This window comes from Musca autumnalis, unplaced genomic scaffold (genome assembly GCF_047663935.1).
Source record: "Musca autumnalis isolate F117 unplaced genomic scaffold, ASM4766393v1 scaffold_5, whole genome shotgun sequence".
NCBI classification, from domain to species: domain Eukaryota; kingdom Metazoa; phylum Arthropoda; class Insecta; order Diptera; family Muscidae; genus Musca; species Musca autumnalis.
In genome coordinates, this window is record NW_027412088.1 from 160,993,440 (window position 1) to 161,012,405 (window position 18,966).

Here is an 18,966-nt window from a genome sequence, read left to right on the forward strand (position 1 = left end):
CCTCCACAGAACGGTGATCCCGATGTTCGTTAACTATCCAAATCCAGAATATCCACGTTTAGATGTAGCCGGTATTGCCCAATTTTATGTGGATCGGTCAATTCGAAAAATTGTAAATTTTGGTCCATGTTTTGGAAAGAGCAACGACGACACGCCATATGAGCCTTTTTGAAGGGAGTATTATCAGTTGGGATATATGTAGTACTCCTGCTATAAAAGGAAGAGCTTTGTACTTTCATAAACGAAATTAAACTAATTGTTTCTATTCACTTCAATACAGTTCGTGGTGGAGGGTATAAAAAGTTCGAACTTATCGCCGTTCTTACTTTTTTATTTGGTATTGTGTTTAGTCAGAGGATAGAAAGAACAACGATGAGAGTGTTGCTACATTTTCCTTCGGAAGTAGATGTAACTTGGAATTTTGGAATCTCAATGGGTACAAAACTTCCACAGAGAAAATTATCTGTATAATCAGTTAAGATATTATTCTACTCCAAGGAATTATACCGAACGTAGAGGATGAGCTTAGTTGTTACTAATTTTCATATTTACTTCATTACCGCCGTGGAGGGTATAAAAAGTTCGGCCCGGCCGAACTTAACGCCATTCTTACTTGTTAATATATAGAAAGATATAAAAAACACAAAACAGTCATATTTGAAAAAATATAGTAATAAAAACTCAAAAGTTTAACTTTGACCTCGAACTGACCTTGAATTTGACTCTGCAACTACTGGACGGAATTTAATCTATTTTGGTTTACCGCAAAGCTGATTGTGTTATATGTCGAACAAAAAAGGTTTATAAAAATATCTCTATCCGTTCAAAAGATACAGAATTTTGACCATGAAAAAAGATTCTGAACCACTGTGCGCCGTCCAAAGTAAAGAGTTGAAATTCGATGTACGTCCGAATAGTGATCTATGTAAAATTTTCAAAGTATTTGTTCGAAATAAGCTTTTGAGTAACCTTCTGGAAATATATGAAATGAAAACTCAGCAGAGCCACTTTTATGCCGCCTTTAGTGATGATATTTCATAATAGTTAACATCGCTCAATTACTCGAAAAGCGCCACATCTTAAAGAATTCAGTTTCGAGAAAAGCGCGATTTAAGTTGCCTATTGAAATTTGACTTCCCAACTTAGAAAAACGTATAAATTGAATGAGTGAAATGAAATCAGAAAATGCATTTTATGTGTTATGTCACCCAAAACATCACATTTTTGGTGTAGCACATAAACACCCTTGTTCTCTGCCCATAACTCCTTGTTTTGGCTACCATAACCCATTGACAACGGCTATTCAACTTTGAAAGAAAGATGTAAACAACTTTCTTTGGTAGTTTGTTTTTGATTACCATGTCGTTAACATGAATACAGTTGCATGTTCTAAACACGATAATTATTTAAGTAGTCTAGGGTGTATGCAAAGCATATCCATACATACATAACTCGTACATATGAATTATTTTTTCTTTGAGGAAAACCTCTATTTGTTTACATAACAATTTTCCCATTTACAACTTGCCACCCAAACTCCTAGCATTTTTTTCATACCCTCTCGCATTTCCTTGATGCAGTGATGACAAACACATGCTGGGCTGCTGGTAATAGTCATGTCAACGCTCTGGCACACAGTTGAGTGTAAACATTATAAGAGGAAGAAGAAAAACGCCACTGCTTCTATTCGTCCTTTATGATAAATCAAAATAACATAAGGCTGTACATATTACTTACTGTTTACGGAATTTCTTTTTCATGACCTTTTACCCTTCTCCTTTACATCCCATTTCATGGCAAATTTTATGTAGTATTTCCGTTGAAATATAAATACTCACAAATTATAAAATAAATATTTACATAAAATAAACAAAACAAACCTTATCCAAAAAACCCGAAACAATAACAAAAAGCAACAACAGTGAAAATCAACAGAAAATTTGAAACACTTTTCATGCAAAGATGAATGATTAGCACTGTGGAGGAGGACTATGAGTGGAGTTTTCAACGGCTCCCAGCTGAAGAATATGGAATGTGGGAAATGGATTTACACATGCCATGATCCGCTTGGATAAACACTTGTGGCCCACCACCCCCAGAAATACATACATACATACATCAGGTTTTATGTGCGCCTTACATATCATTGCTCACCTTTTTGTGATGAAGTGCCGTAAAATGCAATGCATGACGACAATGACGACCTTTTGGTGGCACGCACGTAAACAATTGTGAACGCTCGATGTAAAAAACATACGACTATTAATTGCTTTACGTTAAAATAAACTGTTGCTCCTGCTGGCTTCATTGTTGTTGTTGTTGTTATTGACAATTGTAGCTGGTTGTTGTGCATTTGTTCCAGACTGGATTGCATGCATATGGAGGAGGTATTAAATATCATTTCGGAAAATGAAATAATATTATTGATCTGTTTTTAAATAGAAGCTTAGTAATGACAAAAAGCAATAACGTTTTGTTTGTAAAACAATGTTAAAATATCAAAACAACAAATAATAAATCAGTAAAAATTTTTAAGTTCGGCTGAACTAAAAATTTTTCACAATTATAGGTGGAGAAGTTTTTCGACCATGGATACCCCAAATGCCTAAATTAGGTAAGAAAACATATTTAGAAATGTCTTCAATTGGCCGGTACATCTATATATGGGTCTATAACTTTAGTCCTATGTTGACAATTTGTAGTGGAGCATTTTGGTGACCACTTGGAACCTCAAATGTTAAATTACAGATAGTTCAGTCTACAAATGTTGCTAAAGCCCTCAAAATAACGAATATCGGGACATTTTTTGTGCACGCAGAATAATAAATGCAACAAACAAATAATATGTTTGGGTGCAAACAAATAATATGTTTCGATCCAAACAAATTATTTGTTTGCAACAGTTTCTAACATAACATATGTTTGGATCCAAACATACATTTTTGGAAGGTGCGCACCGATAGTGCCCATTTTCAAACTTAAACTTAGTAGGGATATTGTGCCCACCGAATGGCCTGATCCGTTCGAGAGTTATCGTACGCATGGTGCCAAAGGGGTTTTTACAGATTTCGGGCTATTTGCTCAGGATGTATGGGCTCGCCCCTGGAAAAGCTTGCACCGTTGAATTGGGACAGTGAATACAAGTTGTTACCGCAAAGATAAAAGCGATTCAAAAGCAGGCCTTAAACTGCAATTTTCCAAAATTGTGTGTGGGAGGTACCTGAAGGAGTTGACATATATGACCCATATTCAAACCTTATCTATGGCTCGTAGAAAATTTACGATGTGCAAAGTATGGACCAAATCCGTTACTGCCTTCAGGGGTTATCGTGCTTTTGTGCCTTTGTGGGGAAGGTACCTGAAGGAGTGAACCGATATGGCTCATCATCGAACTTAAATTAAATTAGAACAAAATATTACGAAAATCAAATCGGCCCATCATTTCGAGAGTTATCGTGCGCTCCAGCCAGACTGACGGGCATTGCAATATCCACGCCAAATTGTCTGAAACGTATTTCGTCCAAACATACTTGGGGTCTAAAACCATTATTTCGATGAAGCACATTTTGCCCGTATGAAAGTGTACATTATAGAGCAGGCAAACTATCGATATTCCCAACATTAAATTGGACAGATATAGGATGTGCACCAAATACGTGAAATCAGGGGAAAATATATGTGGGAGTTATATCCAAATCTGAACCGATTTCATTTCTTTTTGGACCGAATTCAGTCATACATTCCAAATTTCATAAAAATCGATAAAATTTGGCACATTTCTTTCCAGACGAAATTCAGTCATACATTCCAAATTTTATCAAAAGCTTGTTTGGTGCAGCAAATACGTAAAATCGGCCGAAAATATATATGGGAGCTATAAGCAAATCTGAACAAATTTTCGACAAAAGCAATAGCGTTCTTCCGTTGGCTAAAAAAATTATATTCCTCGAACAATAAATGCGACCTGTACGTTGCGAACAAAAATACATGAACAGACGAACGGACGGACATGCATAAATCGGCTCAGAAAGTGATATATGTATGTATATCGCCAAAAGGAACTATGGGTCTATTTCCTTCTGCATGTTACATATGTACAAATGCACAAAGACATAATACTCCTTACCACAATGTCGTGTAGGGTATAAATATACAAAAATACATTTTACTTACGAAATTTCTATTTATTTCAATTTATAAGGTATAAGGAATAAGGAAAAATTTGTATTGGCAAATTTTAAAAAGAGTGATTATTCGAATGCCACTTCCAAATAGACTCAAAAAATTTATAACTAATTGTAGTTTAATACAGAAAATTTTAAGAAAATCGAAGAGTACAATCATTGATAAAAATTGATTTTTGATATTAAATCGCGAAAATTTCACACAAGCCCACTATGCATTTTTTTCTATTTTTATTAGATATCTGATAAAAAACAAAAAATACAAAAACTATTTTTTTTTTCTATTTGGACCAATATTACAGAAGTTATGAATATTTCTTTGCCAATAGATTTTACAAGATTCGACTTTTTCAAGGCCCGATATCTTTGGAACCGTAAAAAATCGGAAAATATACTGAAATGTGTTGCTGTTGAGCAGTATCAACACAGCTAAAAACAAGTAAGCAAAGGCTGTAGTCGGACGGAGCCGACCATGTGATACCATACACCACAACCTCTAGGAATTAGCTATGTGCAACCACTTTGCACGTTGAATGTCCGGGTATCATTCCCAGGCCTGGCCACATCAAATTTTCAACGGTGGCCTAATACCCCTTTGTAATGCTGCCGATATTTCCTGAGTATTTCAGCCATGAAAAACTTCTCTACCAGTGGCAACTTAGGACACGCCTTTCGGTTTCGGCGATAAAAAATGCGTCACATATCAATGACATAACATTAATCCATTGGTATAAGATAAGCCCCCTTGTCCCTACTGGGATATTTGTGGAACAATTATATAAATTATACATTTCCAAACAATATGCAAAAATTGGAAAATTCACATTGATTGTGGCTTTATTGAAAATTCATCGCCCTCACATATGCTTGGTAATGCACGCAGTTTTGTGATTTTCAGGGCATTTCAAAATAGTTCATTGTGGTTATATACATATTTTATACCGATAGAAATAACTAATAATGAATAGAAATTCAAAAAAATTGGATGCACACAAATTTATAAATCCCAAAATTATTCATATTCAATTACACACCAAGTAAGATAGTAAAAGACATATACCCTCAGCATCTGACCAAAAAAGAAACAAACACAATAATTATGACGTATAAAAAATATATATTTTGTATTTTGTAGGTATCGTAATGTAAGGCTATACCAAATCAATTGTAGTAAGCTAACTTCTGATTTCTGAAAAAGTTTGAGAATTATTTTTTGGGAATTTTGGACCATTATCTCAGGAAGTATGGACTTACTCCGGAAAAATTGTTCCATTGCAATAGGTTCCGTGATAAGAACGTTCTCAAACTGCACTTTTCCCAAATTTTGTATAGGGGATACTCGAAGGACGGGACCGATATAGTCCATATTCCAACCTGACACATTACTGGATAAAATAATAGGATGTGCAAAGTTTGGACCAATCAGAAAATTCCCTTGAGAGTTATCTTGGGGAGTTGCCATTTTAGTTATGTTTCTTGCTTGTTTTTCAGGGTTTCTTGGACCTTTTCGGCCATAATCTCTGGAGGTATGGACTTGCCATTGCAATTGTACCATCGTAAAGGGGCCGCAAGGATAATCTGCTGAAAAGATCAAAACGATTCGATAGGACTCTTAAATTTCACTTTTCCAAATTTTGTGTGGGACGTACTCGAAGGTGTGTACCGATATAGTCTTACCCGATCTATATCTGGAAGGTATAATAATATATGGAAAGTTTGTACCAAATCAATTTCGCACTTCGACAGTTATCGCTCACACACAGAAAAAATTTGAACTTTTGTGGGGAGGTGCCCGAAGAAGTGAACCAATATAGCCCATATTCGAAATTAAACTAAGTTTGGGCAAAAAATTACGAAGTACAAAATTTGGTTCGAATCGGTAGATCCGTTCGGGAGTTATCGTGCGCACCAGCCAGCTAGACAGTAAGAGAGACAGATGAACGGACAGAGCTAAATCGAAGAAACAAACTTGGGGTCTAAAACCATTTTTTCGATGGGCATATCTTTGGTCGTATTTTGTATTAACCCAAAGGCTGAGGGTTATAAAATAGGTGGCGAAGCGACCCCATGCTGCAATATTTGTATAAAAATTCAATTGGAATGATTGAGACAATTTTTAGTATGAGAGGAAATTATTGTTCTCTACACAAAACCCATTATATGTTAGGCAGTAGACATTATTGCAATTTGCATCAGGGGAAATATCAGTATTTAATTTTCCATATGTAGGCTACTTTGCCGGTATATGCCATCCAGGAATAAAAATATGGACCAAAAATAAAATTTCTATATTTTTCATACAAAAGTAATGGTCCATTTCGCCCGCTAAATAATATTAGATCATCTTCCAAAATTGTAGGTATCTTCTTTGACCTAAAGCCTTACCTCGTGCAAAATGTCGTGACTATTGAACTATAATTGCGGTCTCTATTGTGCTTATGATTACACTACAAGCAAAAAACTTGATATATTAGGCTGTTCCTCTGTTATCTGACCGCATAAATCGACATACTTGGCACTAATGGAAAGGTCAAGAGATCGTCTTCCAAGTTTAGATTACTTGCCCGGAATATCTCTTCCAGGAATGAAGATATAAGCTGTATATTAAAAATTTTCAGAAATTTCACACAAAAGTTTTGGTCCATTTAACCTTTTAAATATTATCTGATCGCGATCTCAAATTGCAAGCTTCTTCTTTGTCATATACTCTTACCTTATTTAAAATTTCGAGGCGATCGGCCTATTATTGCGGCCTACCGAGCAGCTACAAAATCGGATAAAATTTATGTTTTTGGTCCATTTCACCCGCTAAATATTTCACGATCATCACCAATTAAAATAGCGATCTATTCTGATGTGAAACCGACCTCCATACCAAATTTCGTGACGATCGGTCCATAATTGCGGCCTGCAGTTTGATTACAATTTATAATGGACAGACGGACACACGGACGGACGGACACACATCTCAAAATCGCTTTATCTCGCCGTGATATCAAGATTGGTATACCACATTGGGGGTCTCCGACGAATATTTCGCGGTGTTACATGAATTTTTACCAAAACAAACTTATAATACCCTTTCCACATAGTGGTGTAGGGTATAAAAATTTCCGGAGCGATTCAAGTTGACATTTTTAAGGGTTTTTTAGGTTTTCACGATTTTGCTTGGAAACCGCAAGCTTTAACGAATTGGGACTAAAGAAAATGTTGTAGCTATGAAAATTTTCTACAAGATTGACCTATATGATAATTTCGTAGGTTCTACCGTTATTGAGATATAAAAGTTCAAATTGGGACAATGCATTGACTTATCGTTGGCTTATAAAACAATGTCATACATGGTGCGCCTTAAGTAACTTTAAGTGAAAATCGCTTACACCTAGGAAGATTTTGCGGATTTTGAAGCAGCAATGTTCTTAGGTGAGAAACCCAAAAACAAGAAAAAAGTCGCTGGAGATATTTTTAAATAAATCGCGTTCCAATTTCACATTTTTAGTTTTTTTCATAGCCGCTAAAATGTCAACTTGAATCGCGTTTTATTTTGAAAGAGCTCCGGCGATTTTTTTTTTTTTTTTTTGGTTTTTTGATTTTTCTCATCCATGAACATTGCAGGTTCAGAAGCCGCAAAATGTTCCCAGGTGTAAGTGGAAAAAAAATTCTCGTACCGGCAATTTTCAGGCAATTCCTTTTATATGTTTTGTTTTTGACATTATTTCCAATGTTTTGAAACCAAAACTTGCCGAAACAGAATTGCTTGTATAAACGCAAGAGGCAAGTAAAAAAGAGAACGAGAAAAATTGCCACCAGGAAAATCGCCTAATGTAAATTGGGACTTACTTACTGAAAAACATCGGTAATTACCGAATTTAAAAGCATTTTTTATTTTTACCGACAATTGTCGGTAATTCAAAAAATGTGTTAGAGAATCGCACTACAGATTGGAAAGTTATCGATACCTCTCGATGTGAATTCTTTTAAAGAGTGAAACTTAGTATTTCTGAATTTCAATGGGTAGAGAAATCTGTGACCAAGAAGAAAATGAGACAGCACAGAAAATTTTAAAATGCATGTAGTGATAAAGGACGAGCAATGAATAACAAAGTCAGTGGCAGAATTGATAATGTTTTTCATATTTCGGGCATGACATATTTTCAGTTCATTTTTCTATGTATAGAAATGGGTGTGAACCGCCCACAGTCAGCTAGCAATGTCTCCTCTGAGGCAATAATTAAACATACTTAGGTCATTGAACTTTCTCACATGCCCATAAACTTCTGTCAACAGAACATTTATGACACCATAAATGCAGATTTCTCTGTTTTGATACAGAATTTCTTTAACCCAAATTCTTGAAGAAAAAAGGTAATATTTACTCATCATGAGCCATTAACAACATCTTTTTCCTATCTGCCTATAAAAGAACATTTCTCTATTTCCTGTTTGCGTATTTTTTATGGCATTTTGAATGATGATTCACGTTCACGGGGGTCTCCGTTAAATCCATTAAAGTGTAATTTCGTTCGTTCGTTTTTTTTTTTTCATTCACTAAAACAACATTTTATTAACAGAATAATTGAATGAAATCGTTTTGATTTCATGCACATTTGTGTCAGATATAAACATTGAGTCAATGAGAAATCGTTACTAATTAAAACATCAAACAATGCACAGCGAGCGAGAGATAGTAAAGCTAAGCAAATGAATGAACAAACGGCTGTACTGGCCGACTGATGTAGTTTAACGATATCTGGCATTGGCGTTAACTAAACATTGCCGTGTAGCCAGCCAACAAGTCAGTCACCCAAACTGTTTGGCTGCAAAAACAAAACAAACTCAAAGAGGTAAATAATCGGAAAGGGAATTTGAATTCGCTGATGTTATTCAAATACAACCGGACAAATTTGTTGATGATGGTCAGGATTGTGGTCATTGATATCGACATGTCAGCAGCAGCATCAGCATCCATACACATTTACCTTGTGATGACGTTCAGCTCCGTTACGCCATACGGTATGTATCACATAAACAAAGTCAATTGGAATGCTGGTGAATGACTTAACGCAGGGCCAAGAGATGTATAGATAGACATAAGATTGTGTGTGTGTGAAATACGCAAAAGAATTCATTTGACTGCAAATAGTTCAAATATTTTTCCCAGGTTTATGTGTTTCGGTTTTTTTCACTTTTTTGTCTTCTTTCATTCATGTCTTTCCAGCTTGTTGAACTTCTAGCCGTATGAGTGAGTATTGTGTGCCATTGGTGTCAGTGGTCGCTTGGTTCCAGTTTTGTTTGGGATAAAAAACTTTAGTTTTTCACAATTCACTACAAAGGACATATGTATGTATATACAGTAGGATACGAAAATGTTTGAAAATCACAAAAATAAATAACAACAAACAAACTTGAAATTAAATGCCATTTTGTTTTTTTGTTATTATATTATTAATATTATTATATATTATTATATTATTAATATTTATCTTAATATTTTAATTACGGAAGTTTGCTACAAGATAGGTGATAAGATCTCCTCGAGGCGTTCCTCGAATGTGGCGTATACAGTTCCTGACCGTCCGTCTGTTGTAATCACTCTAACGTCCACTAAAATTGATATAGGAGGCTGACATTTTCGGAAGATGCGTCTTTTGTTTGCAGGCTGGTCAAGTTTGATGATGGGCTTTATCGGTCCACGTTTGGGTTTGGCCGCCAAATGGTCGGTGTCATGCTAAAGTGTTCCATATGCCATATTCCCGTTTTGAGATAATCGCATTTTAATGTTTGCGTCACAATTTTGTAGGTTGATCTGTATTTTGTAGGTTGATCTGTAGGTCGCAATAATAGTCCGATCGCCTCGAAATTTTAATAAGGTAAGAGTATATGACAAAGAAGAAGCTTGCGATTTGAGATGACGATCAGATAATATTAGGAGGGTTAAAGGGACCACAACTTTTGTGTGACAGATGTGAAATTTTTTAATATACAGCTCATATCTTTATTCCTGGATACATTTCGGGCAAGTAAGCTATACTTGGAAGTGAAACGCTTGACCTCTCTATTGATGTCAATTAGGTTGGTGTACATGATAAGATAACCGAGTTACAGCCTAATATACCCAGTTATTTGTTTGTAGTGTAATCGTAAACCCGCTAGAGGTAGCAATTATAGCTCAATAATCACGAAATTTTGCAAGAGGTAAGCGTTAAGGTCCTGAAGGGCATATACCGGCAAAGTAGCCTACATATAGAAAAAGAACTGCTGACCTTCCCCCTGATGCAAATTGCAATAACGTGTCTACTAAATAACGGGCCTACTGCCTAATATATAATGGGTTTTGTGTAGAGAAACACATTTTCCAATTCCCAGTTTTTGCATTATTGCAAATTACATTCTGTCCTAGCGTATTAATTGTCCAATTGGATTTTTATACATACATTGTATCATGGGTCGCTTTGTCACTTTTTTCAGAACGATTCCGCAGCCAGGCAACATCAGATTTTCAACCGTAACAAAATACCCTTCAGTAAAGTTGGCGACATTTTCTGAGTATTTCAGACATGTAAAACTTCTCTACAAGTGGTGTCTTAGGACACGCCGTTCGGACTCGGAGATAAGCTGTGGGTCTCATATCATTGATAGAATATGAATCGGGGTACACTCACTCAATGATATACGAGAAGTCTCCCTTTTTTCCTTCTGGGATGTTTGTGAAACAATTATCATATTGTTATTCAACCCTCTACCGTCATATGATTAAAAATTATTTATTGATAGTTTTTAAGTAAATAAGACATGTGTAACAGTAAAAGCTGAGAAAATGTTAGAATTATCCTCTAGATGAGAAAATTTTTGACCGACAAAAGGCGGACCTGTCGTGTAACTTAATAAAAAATTCTAGTAAAACTATACTTTAACTTGTGATAATATTTTAACTTTCTGATATGGATAAAAACATAAACATATATTTAATATTTATTTGGTACAATACATGTGTATTCGAAATTACATCCCTAAATCTATATATATATAAAATTCTTCGAGTCTGCCATGATGTTCGAAATTAAACTCCTCCAAAACGGCTGGACCGAATTCCACGAAATTTTGTATGTGGAGTTGTTAGGTCTGAGAATAGGTTTTTAGCTATTTTTTATACTGGTCATTTGAGTGACCAGGGTACCTTCCACAAAATTTTTTTTAAGAAAACGTGAAATCAAAGATATTTTTTAACGTATTGTTTAAAAATTGCTTGCAATACTATGGTAATAATTGTCTTGATCCTGAATGGTCATCTCGGAAGTGGAATATCGCGGTCAGCCCAATTTTTAAAAAATGTATAATTATAGATAATATACTTAATTTTAGCAAGCGTGACTACAGAAACGCTGGCTCCACATTTTGGTATACAATACAACCCCGATAATGTTAAATTCGCTTGACCGAACTTCCAAAAAATCGATTGAGAAATCAGGCAAAACCTAATTTTTAAGATGGTTAAATAAGTAGAAGGTCGAAAAAAATTAGCATTGGTCACTAAAACGACGGGCCAACAATGCGGTGTATCTATAATCTATTTAAATGTATGTCAAGTTCTTTAAGACTGACATGATGTTCCAAATTAAACTTCCGAATCGGCTGGACCGAATTTGATGAAATTTTGTGTGTAGTTTCATAAGGTGGGAGAATACCGAAAATGGAGTGGGTCCCCCACCCACATCGCGTTTTAACAAATCGCGAAATCTCAGATATTATTAGACATATAAGTATTCAATACATCAGCAATGGTGGCCTCTGCCATTAATGTGTGTTTTGAAGGCAGAATTCCGCGATTACGTCCAATGTTTGAAAACTTTATTCTTACTGCAAACACGCCATGAACGTACTTGGAATAACTCGATTCATTCCATTCACCACAATTTATATTGAAACCAGACTTTATCCATTTCGGTTGGATAATGTGGTTGAAACTTCCAAGGGCGACTAAATAACAAATATAGCCATATCGGTTGAATAATGCGGCTAAAGCCTTGCATATACTGAAAATCGGGAGGTACCGTTCTATGTAGTCTATATAAAAACCTAAACATTTACCGAATAGTCTATGTGGAAATGTCTTCTACCCACAACGAATACTAAATACCAAATTGTAGCCATGACGGTGGGAAACCTCCAAACTGTTCTATGGTAGCTATATCAGAACGTGGACTTATACCGACAAGTCCCTGCAGGTATGTTTACGACCCCCAACGGAGACCAACAACAACCATTTCGATGGGAAAATTAGGCAAAACCTCTTTACTGTAGAAAATCATGATGTACCGTTCTATGGGAGCTCTATCAAAAAGTGGCCCTATAGCGACAATTCTCTGCAGGAGTATTTACGACCCCCAACGGACACCAACAAACCAAATTATAGCCATTTCAGTTCAATAATTTGGCTAAAATCTTGAAAATACCCAACATCGGGTGCTTTATCAAAAACTGGACACAGAATGGGAATGCTTATACCCCAAGGAAGACTAAATCCCATTTAATGACGAATACAGAAAATCGGGTGGTACAGTTCCATGGGAATTATATCAAAACGTGGACCGGTATAACCAATTTCCAATACCAACCATCCTAATCTTGATTTCAGCTGAAAAACATCGCTGCATTAACTCATTTTTATTCTGATCAAAAAGCATTCGAAGTGTTACAAACGGAAACAAAAAGTTAGTTATACCCTGAATCTTATGGTTTCAAGAAGAATGCATAGTTACGTCAATTCGGTTCGAAAATCGCAACATTTCATTCGTAATTCGATTATTCTATTTGTAATTCAAATTATTCCGTTTGTAATTCGACTATTCTATTTGTAATTCAAATTATTCCATTTGTAATTCGAATTATTCCATTTATAAAGAGGAAAGGAACAATTGTAATAATTCGGATTACAAATAAAATAGTTCGAATTACAAGTAAAATAAGTCGAATTACAAAGTTGAAAAGACACACAACAAAAACATCATCAACCATGAAGAGCTATTTTCTACAAATTGAATAATTCGAATAACAAATATAATAATTCAAAATAAAAATAGATAAATTCGAATTACAAATGGAATAATTCGAATTACAAATATAATAATTCAAATTACAAATAGATAAATTCGAATTACAAATTAAATAATTCGAATTACAAATGAAATTTTCGAACTACAAATAAGATGTAACGAATAAAAAATGGAATTCTCGAATTACAAATAAAATGATTCGAATTGAATCTGAAAAGGTGTAGATATATAATAAATATGTAGATGGGTTATCGGAAAACTAAACACGGGCCGGCAACGCGCACCGGGTCAGCTAGTCTATATATATAAAAAAGGATGATGTTAGTTACTACGCTTATAACTCAAGAACGGCTGAACAGATTTTGACAATTCACACCAATTTGGAATGGTCTCACGGCAGAAAAGGATAAAACTTAAAAAAATCGCCAAAATTTGCCAAAAATTTGCAAAAATATTTTTCCAATAAAGTCAATTTTTCCACAAATTCCTATCGAGCTTCGCGTTTGGAGTAAATCTTGACACTTATTTGGACAGTTTTTGTATTTGCACCTACTGTGAGGGTCCATTGTACGCCTCTGTTTTGTCAATTTTTGAAAGTTGTATAGAATTTTTTATTCACAATCAAATCGATTTTCATTTATTTTCAAGTGTCTTTTTAGGAAATTAACAGCGAAAAATGGTTAAAGGTAGTTTAGAGTTTGTAAAGATTAGTGGTGGTTTCGGTCAGATACCGATTGAAAAGACTAAGATGAAAATGCCAAAAGTGGTTTCCACGGTTTTGAGGAAAAAGGTACAAATCCACAAAATTTGTGGGTTAATTGAAACATCAAGAGCTCCGAGGTAATTTCATTGGAAGTGAAGTTGTGGCATATATGTATACTTTTAAACCGTAGGTAAAAACATCTTCGAAAGATAAACTTCCGATGTATGCGGTATAATATTTAAGCTGTGCCAGCTATATTTTGATACTGTTTAGATTCTGTCATGATACAAAAAACATGATGCCCCCACTGTAGAAGGAGTATGAATTCAATCAATTTGGTTCCCGCAGAGCTGGAAGGCAATTACAAACGGCTAAATACATACATACAAACATACATATGTACATTGGTACTGCTGGTACAATGTATGTATGTCATTCGAAAAAGGATAATACTCAAAATTGCAAAAAAAACAAGAAATCGGAGGTACTGAAGATTTTTTTGGTCGAATTATCTGACAAATATTCTTTATCGGCGACATAAGTAGGTAAATACTTATTAATCGTTAATTAGTTTGTGACATTAATTTGACTATGTTATTTACGTCGAAATTAAATATAGGGTGACCAAGTAATCGACAACAGTCACGTGTTAGTGTAACAAGACTTCAAGTTTCCGAAACACACAAAGAACGGCAACTAATAGAATAACCAGAGCCATTGCATCTAATACCCAATTTGCAGTGCAAGTAGAATTCGGGAGATCACATTAAATAGAGAAGTCAGAAAAAGTAAGTAAAAAAGCGTTAAGTTCGGCCGGGCCGAACTTTTTATACCCTCCACCATAAAACATTCTGAACTAAAACGGAATAATTATATTCTTTCCTGTCCACAATTTTAGACGAAGATATTTGGGGTTATCATGAATGAAATTTCCCCGTGAGTTTCCTATTTCCGCCGTTGCAACTTAAGGGAGAAAGTGAAAAAATTCACGGGGAATTGCCGTTCATGATAACCCCCATTTTGTGCCCTCTGATACCTAAATAAGGTAAAAAACATAAAAAATTTATTCAATCGGTAAGGAACCTTATATGGGGCTATATCAAAGTGAAAATCGGGAGGTACAGTTATATAGGGGGCTATACCTTAACATGGACCTATGTTGGCAGTTTTTGGTGGAGATATTTTGTGATTACTAGAAACCTCAACGGCCAAATTACAGGTAGTTCGATCAAAAATTTTAGCTAAAATACTCAAAATACCAAAAATCGGGAGGTACCGCTATATGGGGGCTATACCAAAACATGGACCTTGACTGTTTTTAGTGGATATACTTTGGGAACCACTGGGAACCCCAAACCTGAAATTACAGATAGTTCGGTCAAGAAATGTAATTAAAATCCACAAAATACAGAAAATCGGGAGGTACCGTTATATAGGGGCTCTACCAAAACATGAACCTATGTTGACAGTTTTTGGTGGAGATGTTTTGTGATTACTAGGAACCTCAACTGTCCAATTACAGGTAGTTCGGTTAAAAATTTTAGCTAATATCCTCAAAATACCGATAATCGGGAGGTACCGTTATATGGAGGCTATACCAAAACATGAACCTATGTTGACGGTTTTTGGTGGAGATGTTTTGTGACCACTGGGAACCACAAACGTGAAATTACAGGTAGTTCGGTCAAAAAATATAGTTCAAATCCCCATAATACCGAAAACCGGGAGGTAGCGTTATATGGGGGGTATATCAAAAAGTGTTCCGATATAACCCATCTTCGAACTTGACCTGCCTAAGAAAAAAAGTCGCTCGGGTGCAAAAATATAGCGCTCTAGCTCAATTATTGCGAACGCTAGAGTGATTACAACAGACGGGCTGACAGAGAGACGGTCATGGCTAGATCGTCTTAGAATTTTATCCTGATCAAGAATATATGTTCAAATGATTAGTTCGATGTGTTACAAACAGAAAAACAAACTAAATATACCCTCCATACTATGGTGGAGGGTATAAAAACAGATGAAGGTGGTTACCTGATAACGATCGGATCAAAATGGGTAAATAGGTTAAAATGGGTTAATTGATTAAAACGCAAATTTAAATAAGCACTATATTCAGTATGAAATTCAATTTCAATTGCTTGAGTGAAATATCGTGTTCAGTGGTGGAAACAAGAATACCAACGATTATGAAACGAGTAGGGCGTTATGATATTATTTTGCTTCAACTGCGCTACCAAATATTTTTATTTACATCGCAAAACGTGTTATTTGCTTAAAAAATATATCTTAGTCCTGATTTAGACTTACCTTAATTTTTTCGCGGCTATTGTCAGTTTATAGAAGAAAGAGTCGAGGAAAATAGAAACACTTTGCCTCTCAGTACCTTCTCTCTTCGTCAAACTGACAATTGTCGAAAATACAATTGTCTAATGTGCATCTGCTTCAAAGATCGTCGTAAACAGTTCAAAACAAAGAAATATTTGCCATTAAACAAGGTGTGATAGCAATAATAGTATTATAGGTTTGAACCAAAGCCATAAAGTTCTGTACCTAACAAACTGCGATACGAAGTTCGCCGGGTCCCCTAGTATCCAATAAAAAGGATGTCACCAGTTTGAAATGTAGTGTTTTATAATCTAATGACCACACTGGTTGATCTTCCTATGTCAGACATTTGAGGAACTACATCGTTATCGCCAGCTTGTTGGATTCGCTGGCACAGATTGTCGAAATTTTGGTAGAACACATTTGTTCGTCAATGTATACCCGATATTTTTTGGCACAATATCAAATTGTATATTACGACTCTCAATGATTGGAGCAATTTTAAAAAGATCATCATATCCCACTTTCTGAGGTTTCTTTGTTTTGTGGTGTCATCAAAGAAGAGTTTTTTTTTTTTTTTTGATGGAAACGAATTGATTGGATTTCACTGAGTTACGAATTGTCTCTAAGGAATTTTAGCATAAGTAACTCTCAACATTGAGATACCATTATAAATATTTATAATTCCTATATATTTTTTAGGTCCAACGTTGTTGAAATTTGAATATTTGTGACAATATCGTACACTTTTGCATAGAGAAAACATTTTTAAACATTTATCTTCGTGTTTGAATGTCGAACACTGAAATACAAATTATCTGTGAATATAGCAATGTGTACGCAAAAGTTGGCTGTAACCGGCAGGTCCGCCTTTAGGCAGTGTCCAATTTTTGCCCGATAAAAGCAATGTTTCATCAAACAACTGATACAGAAAACACTACTACAAAAGAATTTGTATTTACCTATACGAAAATAATTTTTTGATAAGTAAATTGAGAATTAATAAGGTTTTATACTTTTGTCAAAATTACACTCTTCTCAAAAATAATTATTTTACACATTTCTTCTAAAAATTGACTTAGACACTCAATAATTAGTAGACAGCGGAATTTTATGCAACCCCTATTTTTGGTCCGATTCTTGTCAAATTTTGAGACTAGGCATATTATTGGCTTCTGATTACATTGCAATCGAAACATATGACATATGAAAAATTATGCAAAATGCATAAATTTTTGCATATGCAAAAATGTATACCCTCCACCATATGGAGGGTATAATTAAATTTGTCATTCCGTTTGTAACACATCGAAATAATCGTCGGAGACCCTATAAAGTATATATATTATTGATCAGCATAAAATTCTATGTCGATTTGACTATGTCCGTCTGTCCGTCCGTCCGTCCGTCTGTCTGTTGAAATCAAGATACAGCTCGCAATTTTAAAGATAGAGAGTCAAAATTTGGTATAGACGTTTTTATTACTTGCAGGATGGTTGGTATTGAAAATGGGATATATCGGTCCACGTTTTGATATAGCCCCCATAGAACGGTACCTCCCGATTTTCGGTATTTTTAAGGTTTTAGCTTCATTATCCTACCAAAATGGCTTTAATTTGGTACGTAGTCTTCTTTAGGGGTATAAAACTTTCCCCCAGAATTTTCGCCCAGAACTTTGTCGGTATCGGTCCATGCCTTCATATAGCCCCCATAGAACGGTACCTCCCGATTTTCGGTATTTTTAAGGTTTTAGCTTCATTATCCTACCAAAATGGCTGAAATTTGATACGTAGTCTTCTTTAGGGGTATAAAACTTTCCCCCAGAATTTTGTTGGTATCGGTCCACACCTTCATATAGCCCCCATAGAACGGTACCTCCCGATTTTCGGTATTTTGAAGGTTTTAGCTTCATTATCCTACCAAAATGGCTGAAATTTGGTACGTAGTCTTCTTTAGGGGTATAAAACTTTCCCCCAGACTTTTCCCCCAGAACTTTGTCGGTATCGGTCCATGCCTTGATATAGCCCCCATAGAACGGTACCTCCCGATTTTCGGTATTTTGAAGGTTTTAGCTTCATTATTACACCGAAATGGCAGAAATTTGGTACTTAGTCTACGTTGGTGGTATAAAACTTTCCCCCAGAATTTTGTCGGTATCGGTCCACACCTTCATATAGCCCCCATAGAACGGTACCTCCCGATTTTCGGTATTTTGAACGTTGTGGCCTCAATATTCCACCGAAATGGCTGAAATTTGGTATTTAGACTTCGGTGGGGGTTCTCAAACTTCCCCTTTAAATTTGTCAGTATGTGTCCACGCCTTCATATAGCCCCCATGGAAAGGTACCTCCCGATTTTTCGTATTTTGAAGGTTTTGTCTTCAATATTCCACCAAAATGGCTGAAATTTGGTATTTAGTCTTCAATGTGATATAAAACTGTTCGCCAGAAATATGTCTGTGCAGGTCCACGCTTTCGTATTGCCCCATTTCTGACTAAAATTCGTCGGTAAAGGTCCACGTTACGATATAGCCCCCATGGAACGGTACCTCCGGATTTTCGTAATACTGAAGATTGTGACGTCAATATCCAACCGAAATGGCTGAAATTCGTTATTTCATCTTCCAAGAGTTATAAAAAATTCCAGAAGAGTATTATCAGTATAGGTCCACGTCTTCCTATATCCCCATAGAAGCTTA